Genomic DNA, 18,061 nt, shown 5'->3' with positions numbered 1-18,061 from the left:
CCCTGGTCTTTCCCAACATTCCTCATGCAGCATGGAATGGTGGCACTTTTGCAATGCACTCCTGTTTGCCAGATCTGCTCCACATGTAGGCCAGTTGTTCAGCCACATGTTAGCCAAGAATTACATAAATAAACCATAACTGTGTGTTTTTGTGTGTGCATGCTGTGCCATATCATTGACACTAAGAGATATAAACTAAAGAGAAATTTAAAAATGCCCCCTTTTTATGTTAAGAGAAGTTACAACAGATGATTTAAACACGTTTCTGAAAACATTTGCATTATTTATTAATATTGTCAAAGAACAACCAAGTGCAAGTTTCCATTTTCAAAACTGGAAAGCAATCTAAAAAAACAAAATAGCAATAATAATAAAAACACAAAATATGTGCATATAAAGCATCTTAGAACTAAACAAAAAACAAAACAAAACATGTTTCCAGTTGGTCATCCAAAAAAAAACAGACAACGCAGAAGTAAACACACTAGAAGACATTGGCAAATGGAGCCATCCAAAATTAAAGAATTTGACCACCTTGGCTGGGCCCATCTGCGTCATCATGGCAATCTTGCAAGCCTTTATTGGATACACACAAAAACAAAGTACACTGTTGAATGCTGATTTTACAATAGTGTTTTAATAGCAATAGCACATTAATACTGAATGGGGAAAAAATGGACTGGAACTACCAGTGCATTAAACAGTTTGGTAACTCTAAGGCCTTAATTGTTAACATTAATTAATGTATTAACTAGTATTAACTAACATGAACTGCATTATTTATTAAGCTTTTTTAATGTTACAGTCATTCACTGTTTGTTCATGTTAGTTCAACCATAAGTTTATCAAGCGACGAGAATACTTTTTGTGCGCAAAAAAACAAACAAAAATAACGACTTTATTCCACTATTCATTTTCGGCTGCTTGTTGTTTTTGTTTTATCGAGTCAGGCAGAGTACATCAAAATTATTATCTGTGATCATTTCATTTACAATAACTGCTTTGGGTGCGAGTGATCTAATATTTAGGAGCCCAAGCTTTAAAAATAGTTTTTGTTCGTTTATTTTGCGTTTTTCTGGTTTAATCACGGTCAGATTTTTTCTAGATCCTGCATTAAATTTATATTTAGACCTCGCTATTCGGGGAACAGACACAGTCTGTATAGATTGGACAACGCAAGTACTTCTATCTTTTAAGTGGGTAGAACAAAAGTCATTATGGCAGTTATTTGAGAATTGGCTTACTAGTCAGATGGAGCGTAGCGTCCTGGAGAGGTTGTCTGACAGGAGTTCCGCTCCGACTCTGCTGGGGTGCAGGCCATCAGCACGAAAAAGCCTAGGACGCTCCCAGAAAAGATTCCAATTATTAACAAAGAGCAGTTTCTGTTCTTTATACCATGACAATAACCATTCGTTTAAAGCAAACAGTCTACTGAACCTTTCGTTTCCTTGTCGATACGTGGGAAGCAGTCCTAACACGATGATCGTCGCCGCGGGCGATGTGCTGCGTACCGTCTCGATCAGGCTCCTGTAGTCCCTCTTCAGTGTCTCCGTCTGCTGCAGCTTGATGTCGTTTGTCCCCGCGTGCAGCACGACAGCACCGATGTTCTCGTTGCCCTTCAGGATCGCGGGTAAACATTCGCAGAAACATTGAGAACACGAGCACCGGGGAAACAGTGAGTGTGCGCTCTACCTTCAGCTGACGTAGCACGGACGTGCCGGACGATGGAGCCTCCGACGATCACAGCGTCGCGTTCCGTCTCGCGGAGGGGGGCGAAGCGGTTTCGGGTGGAGATGAAGGACATCTGGGAAGATCGCATTCTGGGTGCACAGGGTCTGTGCAGTGAAACACACGGAGTAGAGGTAGACTAACAAATCTAAGATCAGATTCAATCTCTTTTAGTAGTGACACAATGTCATCATGGTCAGAGTTTGAGGCCGAACAAGTAATAATGTTAGTCGAACGATTTTGGAAAATAATCTAAATGTGTTTTTTATTTAAAAATTAATTTTTTTACTTTTTTTTTTTTTACTAATAATGCGATTTAATATACTAGTTGTTTAAGCTCTTTATCTTCTGTATTATTCAACAAAGACAAGCAATAAATCATTGTATAATATGGCTGGGAACTGGGAATCTTTAGTCACCTCATGATCATGATTGAGTCACCTCAAAAAAATGTTTTGATGGAATTACATACTGTATGTATTTATAAGAACTGTTTAAAAATAATAATTACACTTTAAAGTTTTAAGTTTTACACTTTAAATTACACTTTTAAATTGTAGCTTATATAAACGAACAAAACAAAAAAAATATTCCTTGATACTTTTTTATTTTGTACCACATGAAATGTATCAGCAGCTTACCTTAATGGTGACAGTGAACTCTAAAACTGTAGCATTTTATTTCCACCAGCAGTTTTCTGTAGCAAATCACATTGACATGTGTTATTAAGGTGAAAAACATCCTGACTCAAAACATTAAATGAAAAAAAAAAAAAAAAAAAAGCAGGCAAACTAATTTTAAAATTACTAGGGTATACTAAAAATGTGAAATACATAGAGTAATAATACCTGAACCAACTTGCTCAATAATATCTATTAGGCTATTGTTACTTTGTAATCATCTCATAAAAGCTATTATTTTAAGAAAAAGCATGTAGTAATTTGTGCATTATTGCTAGTTAACGAAAAATGCTGTCACAAAGTAATAAAACTAGTGCAGTTACTGCAGTATTACTGTATGCCCAATGTATAAACATGAATGAAAAATTACACTATAGGCTATTATATATACATTTTTCATTGTTGTGCCAAAATAAGACAAGAGTTAAATACTTTCACCGTGCAGAACTGAGTGAAGGTTGGCAAGATCGGAGCAACATGAGCAAATCTAAATGTATTGGCGCGCCGTTCAATCGATACTTGTTCATTTCGCATTCGATAACCATAATTCATCTAGCTTAGAGCTATAAACTGCCAAAATAATGTTACTTCGAAATTAGAAGTTATTCCATTAACTCATACAACATGGATATAACGAAGCAATCGCTAAGAAAATATAAATGTATCGATCTTACCTTGATTGATTGTTTGTTGTATTCGTCCTCCCTCCAACTGACAATCCTCTGACCTTTTGGTTTCGAGCGCCTTTTTCGCGCCTTACGGCTGTTTAAATTTAAAGGGCCGAATCAGTTTGATTTTTTTTTTCAAAGACAACTTCAAATGCAGTAAATATTTTGTTATTAACAAAATAGAGATCGTATCTCTAATAAATAAGTAAGCTGAAGCAAAAAAATTTGACAATTTTTTCATGAATGCAGGGGGCTGAAAAAGTTAATTATCAAAATAATAATATTTTCTCACAAGAGCTTTGTCGTTCATTTAATCGTATTTCATCAATTATAATGTCAATTAAAATTATATATTTTTTATCTTTAAGAAAGATTATTTATAGCCTAAAAATGACAGTTGTATAAATGTAAATTATATTAAGCCAGAAATGTGGGCGTGAGACACACGCAATTCAACCAGTTCACACGCTGTGTATTTCTCACGCTGAAAAGGCAATGCCAACCGGGGGCGATTTCGGATACAGCCAAAGTGAAGTTTCCTGCTGCCAGCACGTATAGGCAACATAGATGCGCGAACAAAGTTGACGGAACATTCTCTGCCACTGTACGTTCGTTACTAGGCAACCAACAACATCGCGCGAACACACGTCCTGATGGAGATAGGTTTGAACAAAACCAAAACTAGAAACAGGTTGGCTCTGGACGGAACACATCCATTATGACAGTGAAAATGTCTGGGAGCCCCCTACCCCTGTTATCAAGGCATCAAAATGTGCAACAAACACTTACAACACAAAACACATTTCATAAGATGGAGTGTGTACTCTTGAGCAATTTGTTATATTTTTGTAATTTGTGTATATTTGTCATTTTGAAATATAACATTTAAGAGTATTTTTGATGTGATGAATTGCTCTGTCATTTATCAGATTTACCAATTGTTATAATTTCAATTTGTGCTGGTTAATTATGAACAATGGGTAAAATTGGGGCTCCATTAGGGCTCCTCCCCTAACCGCATCAAGATTTTGATAAAACTTGAGAACCCTGAATGTAATAAAATTAAATGTTTATTTATTTATTTAAAATATGTTTATTTCATTTTTTAAATATATTTTTAATATATTTTCAATATTTGAATATTTTAATTGGATTATTTTTAAATATTTTAATATTTTAAGGGGGTTTCAAATATTACCCTTTGTGGGGTCACTTGAGACACATAGGAACAGTGAATCACAACCTTTTTGACTTCAATGTCTCCTTATAGTCCTATTCTCCACAACAAATCCAGTACATTTGTTATAAAAATAGCCAAATAATAAGAAATATCTTGATTGACTAAATTGTCATAATTTTAACTCATCTTGAGGCCTCATTGGAAGTTTATCCGTGTCTGCTTTAGAAGTTAGGCCTATATGACACTGCTAGCAAGATAAGCAAGGTTTCACCGAGTAGGCTACAACATGTTCCTGGCTCAACATCTTTATTGATCCTGGAACAGCATTCATATCGACCAATTAGAATTGAAGTTTGAAGTTATGCCAAGTTTAGGCTTTCAACCATGCTTCTAGATAAGTGTTATTATCATTTCCCTCTGATTGTAGGGTTAGGGTTAGGACTATTTTTATGGACAGGAATGATGTTCCAAGATCAACAAAAATATGTTGATACAGTACTTGGCAAAATCATTGTGCCCCAAGCTTTGCACAAACAGCAACTAAAGTATCTTCTTGCACATCCCAAAACCATAAAAAACTCTTCATAAGTTTGAACTTAGACACTTGAACTTTTCGAGACACTCTACCTACAAAACATATGTCAGCAATAGCATATATGTTATAGATGTAAGTACATGTAGCCTCACATCCAGCCTAAGGACATGTCCACCAAAGCGTTTTTAGCCAGCCGAAAATGCTAGGCAATCTACTGAAAACGCCTAGCTGTGGGCGATTGAAAGTGTTTTGGCAGTGCAGCGTTTTTGTTGTTGTTTTTTTTTTTTTTTTTTTTGAGACGCTTTGTTGCTATACAGAATATCCGTAGCACAGTTTACTTGTAACTGATTTCGCTGATAATTTGTATAATACTAATAATGTTTGTATAGTACGGATGTCATATGGTATAGACACGTATGTTCGGAAACCAGAAATATAATTTTTCCATCTACTCTGCTATTTGATGTTGTACAGAAAGAATGTTGTGACAGTTGGTCGGTGTGGTATTTTTCCCGCCCCTCCTCCATTGTGATTGGACGGTCTGGTAGAAAGTGACAGTGATGAGCGTTTTAACCAAAGTTTAACATTCTTTAACTCTCGCCGATCTATAAAAAACGCTGAGTGTTCAGCGCTTTATAGCCATAAAAATGCATGGCGTTTTAAAAACGCAGCACTCCCATTGAAAACAATTGAATAAACACACCAGTCGCGTGAAAAAAAAACGCATTGGTGGACACGACACACAGCCTGCTGCATCTATACCAAAAAATATTGTTAAATGTTGTTAAAAAAAATTCAAGGCAGTTTCAAAGTCTGTCCTTTTTAAGCTAAATTAGCCATTGTCAGAAGTGTTGCATCTAAGCCAGAAATGGACTTACCACGTAGGTTTACATTTTTGGGGGGCATATTTCGAATGTGGGCCAAGTTAGACTTACACCCTGATTAGCCAATGCTGACTGTGCCGTATATTTTCCAAATGTGGCCCAAATTATTATGAATTATATGGACCATATTTGCCATGCCATATGGGTGGCACTTTCGGCTCACACCTGAGGCAGTGCCACTGTAGCATATCTTTGCCAAAACTGGCCCAAATACATTCTGAGATAACTGTGCCTTTTTACAGCGTTATATGTGGGCCACTTTTGGCTCACATCCAGATGAGCCAGTGGTCACTTAGCCATATCTTTGCCAAACGTGGCCCAGATGTGTTATAAGATAACTGGGCGACACTTGCAACATTATATGTGGGCCACTTTTGGCTCACATCCAGATGAGCCAGTGGTCACTCAGCCATATCTTTGCCAAACCTGGCCCAGATGTGTTATAAGATAACTGGGCGACACTTGCAACATTATATGTGGGCCACTTTTGGCTCACATCCAGATGAGCCAGTGGTCACTCAGCCATATCTTTGCCAAACCTGGCCCAGATGTGTTATAAGATAACTGGGCCACATTTTCAATATTATATGTGGGCCACTTTTGGCTCACATCCAGATGAGCCAGTGGTCACTTAGCCATAACTTTGCCAAACCTGGCCCAGATGTGTTATAAGATAACTGGGCCACATTTGCAAAATTATATGTGGGCCACTTTTGGCTCACATCCTGATGAGCCAGTGGTCACTCAGCCATATCTTTGCCAAACCTGGCCCAGATATGTTTTGAGATAACTGGGCCAAATTTGCAACATTATATGTGGGCCACTTTTGGCTCACATCCAGATGAGCCAGTGGCCACTGAGCCATATCTTTGCCAAACCTGGCCCAGATGTGTTTTAAGATAACTGGGACACATTTTCAATATTATATGTGGGCCACTTTTGGCTCACATCCTGATGAGCCAGTGGTCACTCAGCCATATCTTTGCCAAACCTGGCCCAGATATGTTTTGAGATAACTGGGCCAAATTTGCAACATTATATGTGGGCCACTTTTGGCTCACATCCAGATGAGCCAGTGGTCACTGAGCCATATCTTTGCCAAACCTGGCCCAGATGTGTTATAAGATAACTGGGCCACATCTGCAACATTATATGTGGGGTGGGCCACTTTTGGCTCACATCCAGGTGAGCCAGTGGTCACCGAGCCATATCTTTGCCAAACCTGGCCCAGATGTGTTATAAGATAACTGGGCCACATCTGCAACATTATATGTGGGCCACTTTTGGCTCACATCCAGGTGAGCCAGTGGTCACCGAGCCATATCTTTGCCAAACCTGGCCCAGATGTGTTATAAGATAACTGGGCCACATTTTCAACATTATATGTGGGCCACTTTTGGCTCACATCCAGGTGAGCCAGTGGTCACTGAGCCATATATTTGCCAAACCTGGCCCAGATGTGTTATAAGATAACTGGGCCACATTTGCAACATTATATGTGGGCCACTTTTGGCTCACATCCAGATGAGCCAGTGGTCACTGAGCCATATCTTTGCCAAACCTGGCCCAGATGTGTTTTAAGATAACTGGGCCACATTAGCAACATTATATGTGGGCCACTTTTGGCTCACATCCAGATGAGCCAGTGGTCACTGAGCCATCCCAGATAGCATACATATCCGGGCCTCATCTGGGCCAACTATGGCACATGTGGCTCAGTTCTGGCAGCGGCAAAGGTTATATGGGCCGTCTCTGGCCCACACACATCAAGCCGGTTTTAGTGTGAGTCGTGGCATGCTGTGTGTGGGCCAGATCTGGCCCGTGTGCAACAAACCGGCTTTAGTTTGAGTCGTGGCTTGCTGTGTGTGGGCCAGATCTGGCCCGTGTGTGACAAACCGGCTTTAGTTTGAGTCGTGGCTTGCTGTGTGTGGGCCAGATCTGGCCCGTGTGTGACAAACCGGCTTTAGTTTGAGTCGTGGCTTGCTGTGTGTGGGCCAGATCTGGCCCGTGTGCGACAAACCGGCTTTAGTTTGAGTCGTGGCTTGCTGTGTGTGGGCCAGATCTGGCCCGTGTGCGACAAACCGGCTTTAGTTTGAGTCGTGGCTTGCTGTGTGTGGGCCAGATCTGGCCCGTGTGTGACAAACCGGCTTTAGTTTGAGTCATGGCTTGCTGTGTGTGGGCCAGATCTGGCCCGTGTTTGACAAACCGGCTTTAGTTTGAGTCGTGGCTTGCTGTGTGTGGGCCAGATCTGGCCCGTGTGCGACAAACCAGTTTTAGGATTGTTGTGTGTGGGCCAGATATGATATTTAGTATGATATTAATTCATAGTTATTAAGTTTTAAAATGTAAAGGAAGAAGGCTGACACTTGTTCTTTTCCCTTTGTTTGTCTTAGATCTGATAAAGAATCATTGGATTAAGTCATCCTTTCTTTTTCATAATCCGACAGATTTGTCTGTATAATTAAGATACTATTCTGTTCTTTAACTTTGACATTGAACTTGAGGAATAACTGTAATATTTTATACATGTGTGTGCGTGTATGTGTGTGTGTGTATATATATATATATATATATATATATATATATATATATATATATATATATATATATATATATTTATATATAAAATATTACAGTTATTCTAAATAAAATATTTATGAGGTGAAAAGTTCCGTATCAAACTGTAATATGTAACTGTCTATATTTTTTCATAATTGGTTTGATAAAAATATCTTGTTAGTTAGTCAGTTAATCAATTCTCAAGGGTTGTTGTTTTCATATAAGGAGTTTTTATATCACTTTCAATTTCCTTTTTCTCCCAAAGAATTTTCATTATTTATGGGTTCAATCCCATCAGGTGCTCTTGCTTTATTGAGAGGAACTCAACCTCAGTCTCTATGAGTTTGGTCAATACTCCTGTTGGCAATTTGTGCTTTGCTTCTCCCTGTAAAAACAATCGATCAGTCCGTTCACTTTTTCAGCAAAACATTGTTACTTTACCGTCTGTGACCACTTACTGGAATAATGCAGTTCCACATCTTTTCCTTTTTTTTTTAAACCAATAAAGTAAAAGAGATTTCTTTTAAAATAATTCATAAATACTACCCTGCAAGTCACTACCTCAAAAAGTTCAAAAAGGATATTTCCTCCAGTTGTTCTTTCTGTGACAACTCTGACGAAACTGTAGTTCATCTTTTTTTTTTTTTTTTTGGTATTGTCCATTTACCAAAATGTTTTGGCAAGATGTCTTAGGATTTATAGGCCTGAAATCTATAATGAATGTATGTTGTATTGGAAGGATGTGGTCCTAGGCTTTGTAGATTATAATCAATCTAAAAAAAGGTAATTTTTATGTAATTAATCTGATTTTAGCAAAGTTTCATATTCATAAATCTAAATATTTAAATATGAAACCTCTTTTTCTTACATTTTTTAAATAACTTGAAAAATACCTCTTTTCAATTAAGTTGTCTGAGAACAAAAAGGCCTTAAAAACATTATCTGTTTGCAGGGGTGTAGTTTGTGGGGGTTGGGGGGGAGATAACCCCCCCAATATTTAAATCTATGCATTACAACCCCCCCCCAATATTTATACATGAAACATGAAAAATATGCAGAACCCAAACTTCAACCCCCCCAATGTTCAAACCAAATCTACACCCTTGTCTGTTTGTAATTCTTTTCCTTTTTTCAGTGTCATAATTCTCATATATGATTTATAAATGTTTAATTTACATGATTCCCACCTTTGTGATTTTTATATTATTTTTATTTGTTTTAGCTCTGTTGTTGTCTGTTATTATCTGTATATTTTTGTAAGCATAAAAAAATAAAATAAAATAAAAATCCCTCTTCGGAGCATCAAAAAGTGGTCTCACAAAATGGCGATTTTACCCATCAGCCACCGCGGCGCTAGAGCCGCGAAGCGCTATTAACCAATCACAGCACTTTTATTATTATTAATAATTGAATGCCAGTATAATTTAACAAGGTATGCTGGTTGATGATATACATTTTATATATGTATAAATATTAAAATATATAAACTTTGCTGCCAGACTCACGTGCAAAGCCCGCGAAAACAATAGGTAGCGAAAACGGAAGTCTGGCCAGTCAGAGCCAGCGCGTGCACACAACTTGACTGTCTACTCTCTGCTGAGAGGAATAATTTGAGTTTTCTGGAGGTAAGTACTTTAATTAATCGATATACTTCACAAATTATAACTACAATTATCAATGACGTTTAAAAACATGAACTAAGTAAATTATACAATCTATTAACAGAGGCAAACAACCTGTTGCTGTTAAATCTGTTACGTCACTTGTGCGTGCGCATGTCTGTCATGTTAACGTTTGGCCCTACTTATTAATGATAATTACAATAAAGTATTTAAAAAACTATGAATATCCTCACAGATGCGAAAGGGAACTGAATTCGTTAAACATACTCCTGAAGCGCGGCCACTTCTCAGACAGCGCGTGAACACTGCTCAAGCACCCACAGAAATGGCCGAACGCTCACGGGAAAATATGATATTCTCTTTTAACCTCACAGCGGTTCTCGGCGCGTGTATGGCCAAAAACATAAATATATGTGCCCATGTTATCATTATATCTGCCTGAGAAGTTTTCCTTTGTAGCTTAGATGACATTTTTTTGAGACCATTTTGTCCTGTAACGTTAAAAATTCAGGGCTTTTCAGAGATGTGTTTTCAGAGACCAAATGTTTGGAGTTTTCATCATGACAACTCCCCTATCCTGACTGACATTGACTGGATGATTAAATTCAGCACTCTTATAGAAATATGATTTAATGATTTTTTGTAATAAATTCACATCTTTGGGGTTTTAAATAAGAATATGACGTTCTGTTATGAGACATGCATCTGTTTTATTCATGTCCACTGTAGAGGACACCGGGACATGCTTGTCAGGCATCAAAGGAAAGAAATGCTAAATATTTATGAAATATGGGCTATTATAAAAATGTTGTCTATACTCGTTATAGCTACTTTTTTCCATTACATGTTTCCTAAAAACACATTACTATTCAAATTAGAGACAATTAAAATATACATATCGCATATAATGGAAAACCAAATTTTTGGCCATGTTTACAAATAATGTAAAGATATATATATATATATATATATAAATAAATAAAAATATTAACAAAACTTGTTTTCCCTTATGGGTCTCAGGGAGGATATTGGATTAGGTCTTACAATTACAGCAACCTTAGAAACGTGGTGCTGTCTGTCATTAACGTAAATTAAACAACCAAAGTAAACACCGGTATTCTTATGAACTGCTATACAGCCTAGCATAACAAGAATTTCTCTTTCAATACGCAAAAAAGCCCCAACAGCATTCATAATTCAGGCAGTTTGTTCTTAGGTTAATTGTGGCCAACACACCACTAAAAGTAAAAAAAACAAGGGAGAAAAACAACATTATCAATGACTTCACAGAATTCCCAATCAAAAGAAATAAACACAATTCCAACAGCTTCCCTTTCACCCTCGCACTTCATTTCTGCTGTTAAAAGACGGACACTCTCTGTGACCAGGCACCATGCGTGCTGACCAGTTAGGGTAGAACAACCTGTGAGAAATGGGACAGGAGGGGAGACAGTGGACACAATGGAGGGAGAGAAACACACACCCACTTTTTAAAAAAAAATTTTATTACAAGTAATATCAATCAGCAGCTGGGTTGTTTTGATTAAGTAATAATAACTCAGTTTACTTATATATATATATATATATATATATATATAATTCTGTTCAGTCATGTTTCTTATTTTTCTCCATTTTGCGTTTGTCAACAGCAGCTATATGACCCCCAAAAGCTCTTTTAAGAGCTCTTTCAACCATTAAGCATCTTTATCCATGTAAGTATATTTTTGAGACACTTCAGTTAGTATTTGGGCTTATATTCTTTAAAGCTACATCGTCAGCCATGTCTTAACAGCTTGAGATGTTTCCCTTATTTGCACTTTATCTTAGCTGTCCATGTTAATGTTTATTTATCTGCCTTTACCAGTTCAAAATTGACTAATTGAAAATTATCTGAAAAGATGAGAAACATGGGCATAATTAATACAGTTTCTCGTGTTACCATAATATTTTGCTAGTCAATAAATTAAAATCCATGATTTTTTTTTACCACAATTTGATTAATCAATTAATTTCTTTGACTACTGCACGTCTATAAATACAGACCTAGGTAATAGTTGATATTACAGTAGTTACTCAGTCTTATTTTACCCATTTTTCTTGTCTGCAAACAGATCATTGTGACTGTGGTGAGCAGGGTGAGGCTGAGAGCGAGAGAACGGAGGCTGGTGAGTGATTGATAATGAGCAACGTACAGGTGTCACTCATCAGTAATCACACTGGCCTCCAGCTATTCTCTCAAAGCCCTCAGCCTCGGCCTGCTCGCCACAGTCATCCTTTGCTGTAAGATGTTTTTAAGCACATTCTTAGTTTCACTTTAGATTTATTTTATATATTCATATTAGATTAATTTGCAGCATACACCTCATTCAAAGTTTTGGACTACTGTAGTGGTTACCTGTAATATATTCTTTTTATTGTTTCCTTTTTTAGATTTTGCATCATCCTCCACTGTTTTTTTTCTTTTCTCTAACCATTACTTATTTCAACCAAGGTAAGTTGTCTTTTTTTTTAAGCATTGCTTAAAGGTGTTTACAGTTGGCTAGTTATTTTCTCTTTAGTGTATAGGTGCTTGTCATGGAAGCATAAATGAATTTATTATATTAAACAGAACTTTTAACAAGGTGAATTAGACTGATGATATACTGTAGGTATACCTGCGTTTTAACACAAAAGGTCTTTGGATTTCCACTTCTAAAATGAATGCTTAATTCGTGGTTATTATTATTTTTAATGAAAACAACTCCTCAAAAAAGATGTACAATGCTAAATTTGCTTACCGTATATCTAACATTAAAGGGATACTTCAGGATTTAGCATTAAGCTTTGTATCAGTAGAAAACCTGTAGTATTTTCAAATTACCCTGCTTTCCCCCCTCATATCCCCCTGAGACGAGAGATTTGTTTGTTTGTTTTTTGTTTTTTTGGTCTGGAAAAAATCCTCAGATGACGCAAAAATCATAATTTTGCGTCATCGGAGGATTTTTTGTCCAAAGGCTAAAGACTACAGCCAATAGAAGGCGCTGATCCGCATGTTCTCAACCCGCCCATAGAGGGTGGGATCTCACTCACAGCAGGTACACTAATAGTGTCAACTAAGCTAACAGGCTCTTGTTCTGTGGAGAAAGCTGAGTAGTAGGAGAAAGTATTACCCCTCATTTACACTGAACACATCTGCGGCGCATTACGGCTGCGACACGGCTACCAGAGCTGATCGTGCCCATTCTAGTCAATGCTTGTGTTTACACCGGCCGCGACGCGTTTCAGAAGCTTCCCAGAAGCGGCTCTCCGCACCGCTTCGCTAAATATAGGCGCCTAGTCTATTTTTGATGGACGCGCGTCCAAGTCGCACCGGAAATACAAAATAAAAGTAAAACCACGTCGGACCGGAAAATCACGTGGTCTCGCGCATCCAGTCGCTCCGCTTCTGAAATGCTCCTGGTGTGAGTTGGCACCGCGTGGAGGACGGAATAAAACCTTGTCGCAGACGTAATGCACCGCAGATGTGTGCAGTGTAAATGCGGGGTTAGGGGTTACCATCCTCTTTTTCCCGGACATGTCCGGCCATCGAGATCTTCCAAAATGTCCGGGATTCGGCTTTTGCTTTCTGCAGTCGCCATTCATTGTTTACATGCTCACCTTTTGTTTCAATCTAACTGAATTCATTCTAATTCCGATTGGTAAATCTGAATGTAGTGTTTACATGAACGCTAAACAAGTGATTGGTTGATGTGGATCGATTGATAAGGAAATTCCCGCTCCTCTGTGAGATACCAGAACGGTGCGTCTCACAAGTGTTGCTCATCATCAGTAAACAAGCCACCGGCCTCGCGTCGCTCTCACTCGTCCTGCTCGCCACAGTAAACCTAATCAATGGAGACTGTAGAACGCAAAAGCCGAATCCAGGAAATTTTGGGCGATCTCGAAATCCCTGTCAGACTCGTCACGGAGACTCACTAGTAGCTAGCCTTGTGTTTAACTGCACTCTCTCACCGGTAGGCGTGGCTTCCTAGGGCAGTGAAGCAAGTGCATTCTGGGAGTTGTAGTTTTTCATCCACAAAAGCTAAAAATAAATTTTCTGGCTTTTCTCAGTCTAGAAGGCTCCAAATTAAAAAATAATTTCGCATTTCTACTACATAAATGACCCATTTTAAATACACATTCATCTTTCCAGAGCTGAAGTATCCCTTTAATGAAGCAAACTTTACATTTAATATTAGTCCTAGAGCAGAAAAAGCTTAATACATTTAAAATACTATAATCACTTGACGCCATTAAACGGCTACTATCGTGCAAAAACTGCAACAAATCCATTATTCATGATTAAAAATCTAAACCAAAAGATTACTTTTAGTATCATAATTATTAAACCGTAATGAATTAAAATTGACTCACCTAATATAGGCGGGACTCAAAAGAGGTCCACGCTTCCAGTCAGCACCTCCTGTCTTTCACAATTTTTAAAAAAAAATTTCTCAAATGAATAAAACACACTTTAAGATTCAAAATTAACACTAGAATGCCAAAATATTATATTTTTAAAAAATACAGACATTAAAGACCCTAGAACGCAATTTTACTCTTTGGTTATGAATGCAGCTTGGAAAAAACTGCAAATTCATTATTTAGGAATAAGATTCAACAAGATTTAGTTTAGTATCACAATTATTAAGTTTATGAATACAAATTTACTCACCTTGTTTGCACATATCTAATAACTCATATCTTATTACACTCATCTCGCAAAGTCGTGATAGCTACACTACACGGAAAGCCAGCTAAAAAAAATCTAGTATAATGCACATTATTTGATAGATGTGTAAAGAATCAATGCAGGAAAAAAGAGAAAAAAAAGAAAAAACCAGCTAGATTCAATCCACTGTAGCGTTAGTATGATGACACATGATCAGATATTGTTTTTGCAATTTTTATTTTAAATGTATGGATTTATACTGTTCTACCAAACTCTTGTCTCTTTTGACCTGTCTGTAAATACCTGTAATACAGAATAATACTCTTGACTTGTATATTGTTTAATCACTGTCATTTAATGTTTATTTGTTGATTGTAAAGGATGACAGAATTTTACTGTGAACTATCCCTTTAATTTATTAACTTGCTCTCCTAATCTGCTGTTTCTCTCTCATTATAGGGTAGTGAACATCCTGAGCTTGAACTCATTAGGGATATTCCATGCATATTTTATTTGTGACTCTGTATTGTGTTCACTAGTGATGAATTACAATGAACGCAGCAATCTTAGGAAAAGGGCCCTCAAAAGAGTTGACACTTTTCTTAAATCAGTGAATCATGAGGTGTATGACCATACTGATAATCTTAACAACTCTCCTGTTAGCATTCCTCCTGGTGGCATTCTCTCTGACTGCAGACCTTCAGATTTGAATCCTACTTGCATCTCTGTTAGTGAGAATACAAACAGTAGCTATGATTGTAGCAGTACTGGCGAAACAAACAATGAAAGTGATCTCAGAAGCAGCATTACTGACTGGGCACTTCGTTTTGGTGTATCTCTCATTGCACTTTCTGCTTTATTGGCAATTCTTAGAGTGCATTTACCATTCCTGCCAAAAGATGGAAGATCACTGTTAAAAACGAAAATAGAGTACAGTGTGGAGATGATTGCCGGTGGATCTTTCCACTATTTTGGTATTGTCAATGCTTTCAGAAACACGTTGAGAAGTGTATGTTCTCATTTTACAGACGGGTACACATTTAACATGCAGCTAAATTTTGACGGCATCCCACTTTTCAAAAGTTCTTTAGTTCAACTTTGGCCTATTCTTGGCATGTTCAAAGGTCTATCTAAGAAACCTGTTGTCGTAGGGTTGTTTTGTGGGACCACTAAGCCAAAAAATCTTTCTGACTATCTCAGTCACTTAGTTTGTGAGTTGCAGAGTTTAAGAAGAGGTTTTGTTTTTGGTGGCAAGACTTTCTTTGTCAAGGTAACGTCTATCATGTGTGACGCTCCAGCACGAGCCTTTATCAAAGGTATAAAATCTCACACAGGATACTATGGCTGTGACAAATGTCAGCAGAAAGGTTCCTATGTGAAACACCGCATGACATTTCCTGAGAACGATGCCTCCTGTAGAACAGATGAAGCTTTTCGACTGGGATTAGATGAGGAACACCATCTAACACACTGTCCTCTTCTAGAAACTGACATTGACATGGTAACTGGTTTTCCTCATGATTACATGCACCTTGTGTGTTTGGGTGTAGTGAGACGTCTAACGGATCTGTGGTGTGGTGCAGTGGGCCCCCTGCGTACAAGACTTTCGAGCATTCAAGTCTTGGGTATCTCTGAGAGACTGGTTGCATTGAAGGAGTTCATTCCAGCAGAGTTTGCCAGAAAGCCTAGGGCTCTCAGTGAGAGACTTCGTTGGAAGGCAACTGAATTCCGTCAACTGTTGCTGTACACAGGCCCTGTTGTTTTAAAGAGTGTGTTGCCTCGCCAGGTTTATGATAACTTTATGCTGTTGTCTGTTGCCATCTACATTTTGGCAAATTCAAACTATTGTATAGAAATGAATGATTTGGCTCACTCCTTTTTGGTATCATTTGTTGAGCATTATGGCTTGTTGTATGGCAAAGAGATGGTGGTATACAACATTCATGGCTTGGTACATCTTGCTAGTGATGTTAAAGTGCATGGTCCTTTAGATAGCATATCTGGCTTCCCCTATGAAAATTATCTTGGCGAGCTTAAGAGATTGGTAAGGAAGCCTCACAATCCACTTGCACAGATAATCCGCAGGCTGTCAGAACATGAGGAAAGGAACTGTTATTCCACTGATGAAATATCACTGATGTGCCCCCATACAAATGGACCTGTACCACAAACACTGACAGAAGCAGTACATCAGTTCAGACAGCTTACTGCTGATGGTGTCATGCTGCGAATATCGAGCAAAGATGATTGCATTGCTATTCGTGGCAAAGTGATTTCAGTAAAAAACATCATTGCTTATGGGGGTAAAGAGTATGTTATGTTTCAAGAGTATAGAGAGAAAGAGGCCTTATACACTTACCCTCTTGACTCCAGAAACATGGGAGTATTCATCGTGTCCAATTTGTCAACAGTGATGCACTTTACTGAGCTCACAAAGCCCTGGCAGAAGTGTGTGAGGTTGCCTCTGGGAGACAAATTTGCAGTCTTCCCTCTGACTCACACATCTTAATAATATCACCAATTAATGTACATAGTTCTTGAGAAGCAGCAACACCACTTCTGGATTATATTGTGGGACATGCTTTTGTAAGTGGCATTTATATGAATTCGATTTTTAAATGAAGTCTAAAATTAATTACAACTCTTGTTTTTTTTCAGCCAATGTATCATATTGTAATCTTTGAAACCACAAATGAAGTCGAGGTTGTCCCCCATAATTGGGTAAGGGACAATGTTTGTATGTGGCCTCCATACAAATATGAAGATAGAGTTAAAGCCATAAAATCAATGGTAAAGCCAGGACCATCCTGGACTCCCTTCAAAATCCGGATTATTTTTACTAGAGGTACGTATCCTTAGCTTCCATGGGTCAGATTTACTAACAGGCTGCACCAGCATAAACCGTCTTTTGGTGTCGGGATTTATTGAAGACACTTAAAGGCGTGAACAGGTCCTTTTTGCGGCTGACCTTGTTGCATATGCGTTTTTAAGAGTTTCCCTTTCAAACTCATGCAGAATCATTCAGATTAATTTAAATGAATCATGCAAGGTGATTAACTAAGGTTTGTGCTAGTTAACTTCCTGGTATTTGCACCATTGTTTACCCCCCCCCCCAAAAAAAAAATAGATTGTGCCTATTTAGTAAATCTGGCCATATATATATATATATATATATATATATATATATATATATATATATATATATATATATATATATATATATATATAATTTATTTATTTTTATTTCTTTATTTTTTTTCTTCTTTCATTTTCTCCTATTATTTATTTATAACTTCTCTTTAATGTTTTTTTTTAGTTTGCTTCACAGAAACCTTGTTGTTTATCTATACAGAAACATATGAAGAAGCTCGCCAAAAACTACCAGAGGCAGAAATAAACACAGACCTTACAGACATGGACTCGCCCCCCGTGAGAAGAAAAAGACGCATGTAAATACAGCACATACAGAGCAGAGTATGGCTGCTGAATGAGGACAATCAATTGAATAATTTATT

The sequence above is a fragment of the Barbus barbus genome (genome assembly GCF_936440315.1).
Source record: "Barbus barbus genome assembly, chromosome: 45".
NCBI lineage: Eukaryota > Metazoa > Chordata > Actinopteri > Cypriniformes > Cyprinidae > Barbus > Barbus barbus.
Note: the sequence above shows the minus strand (reverse complement) of the source record.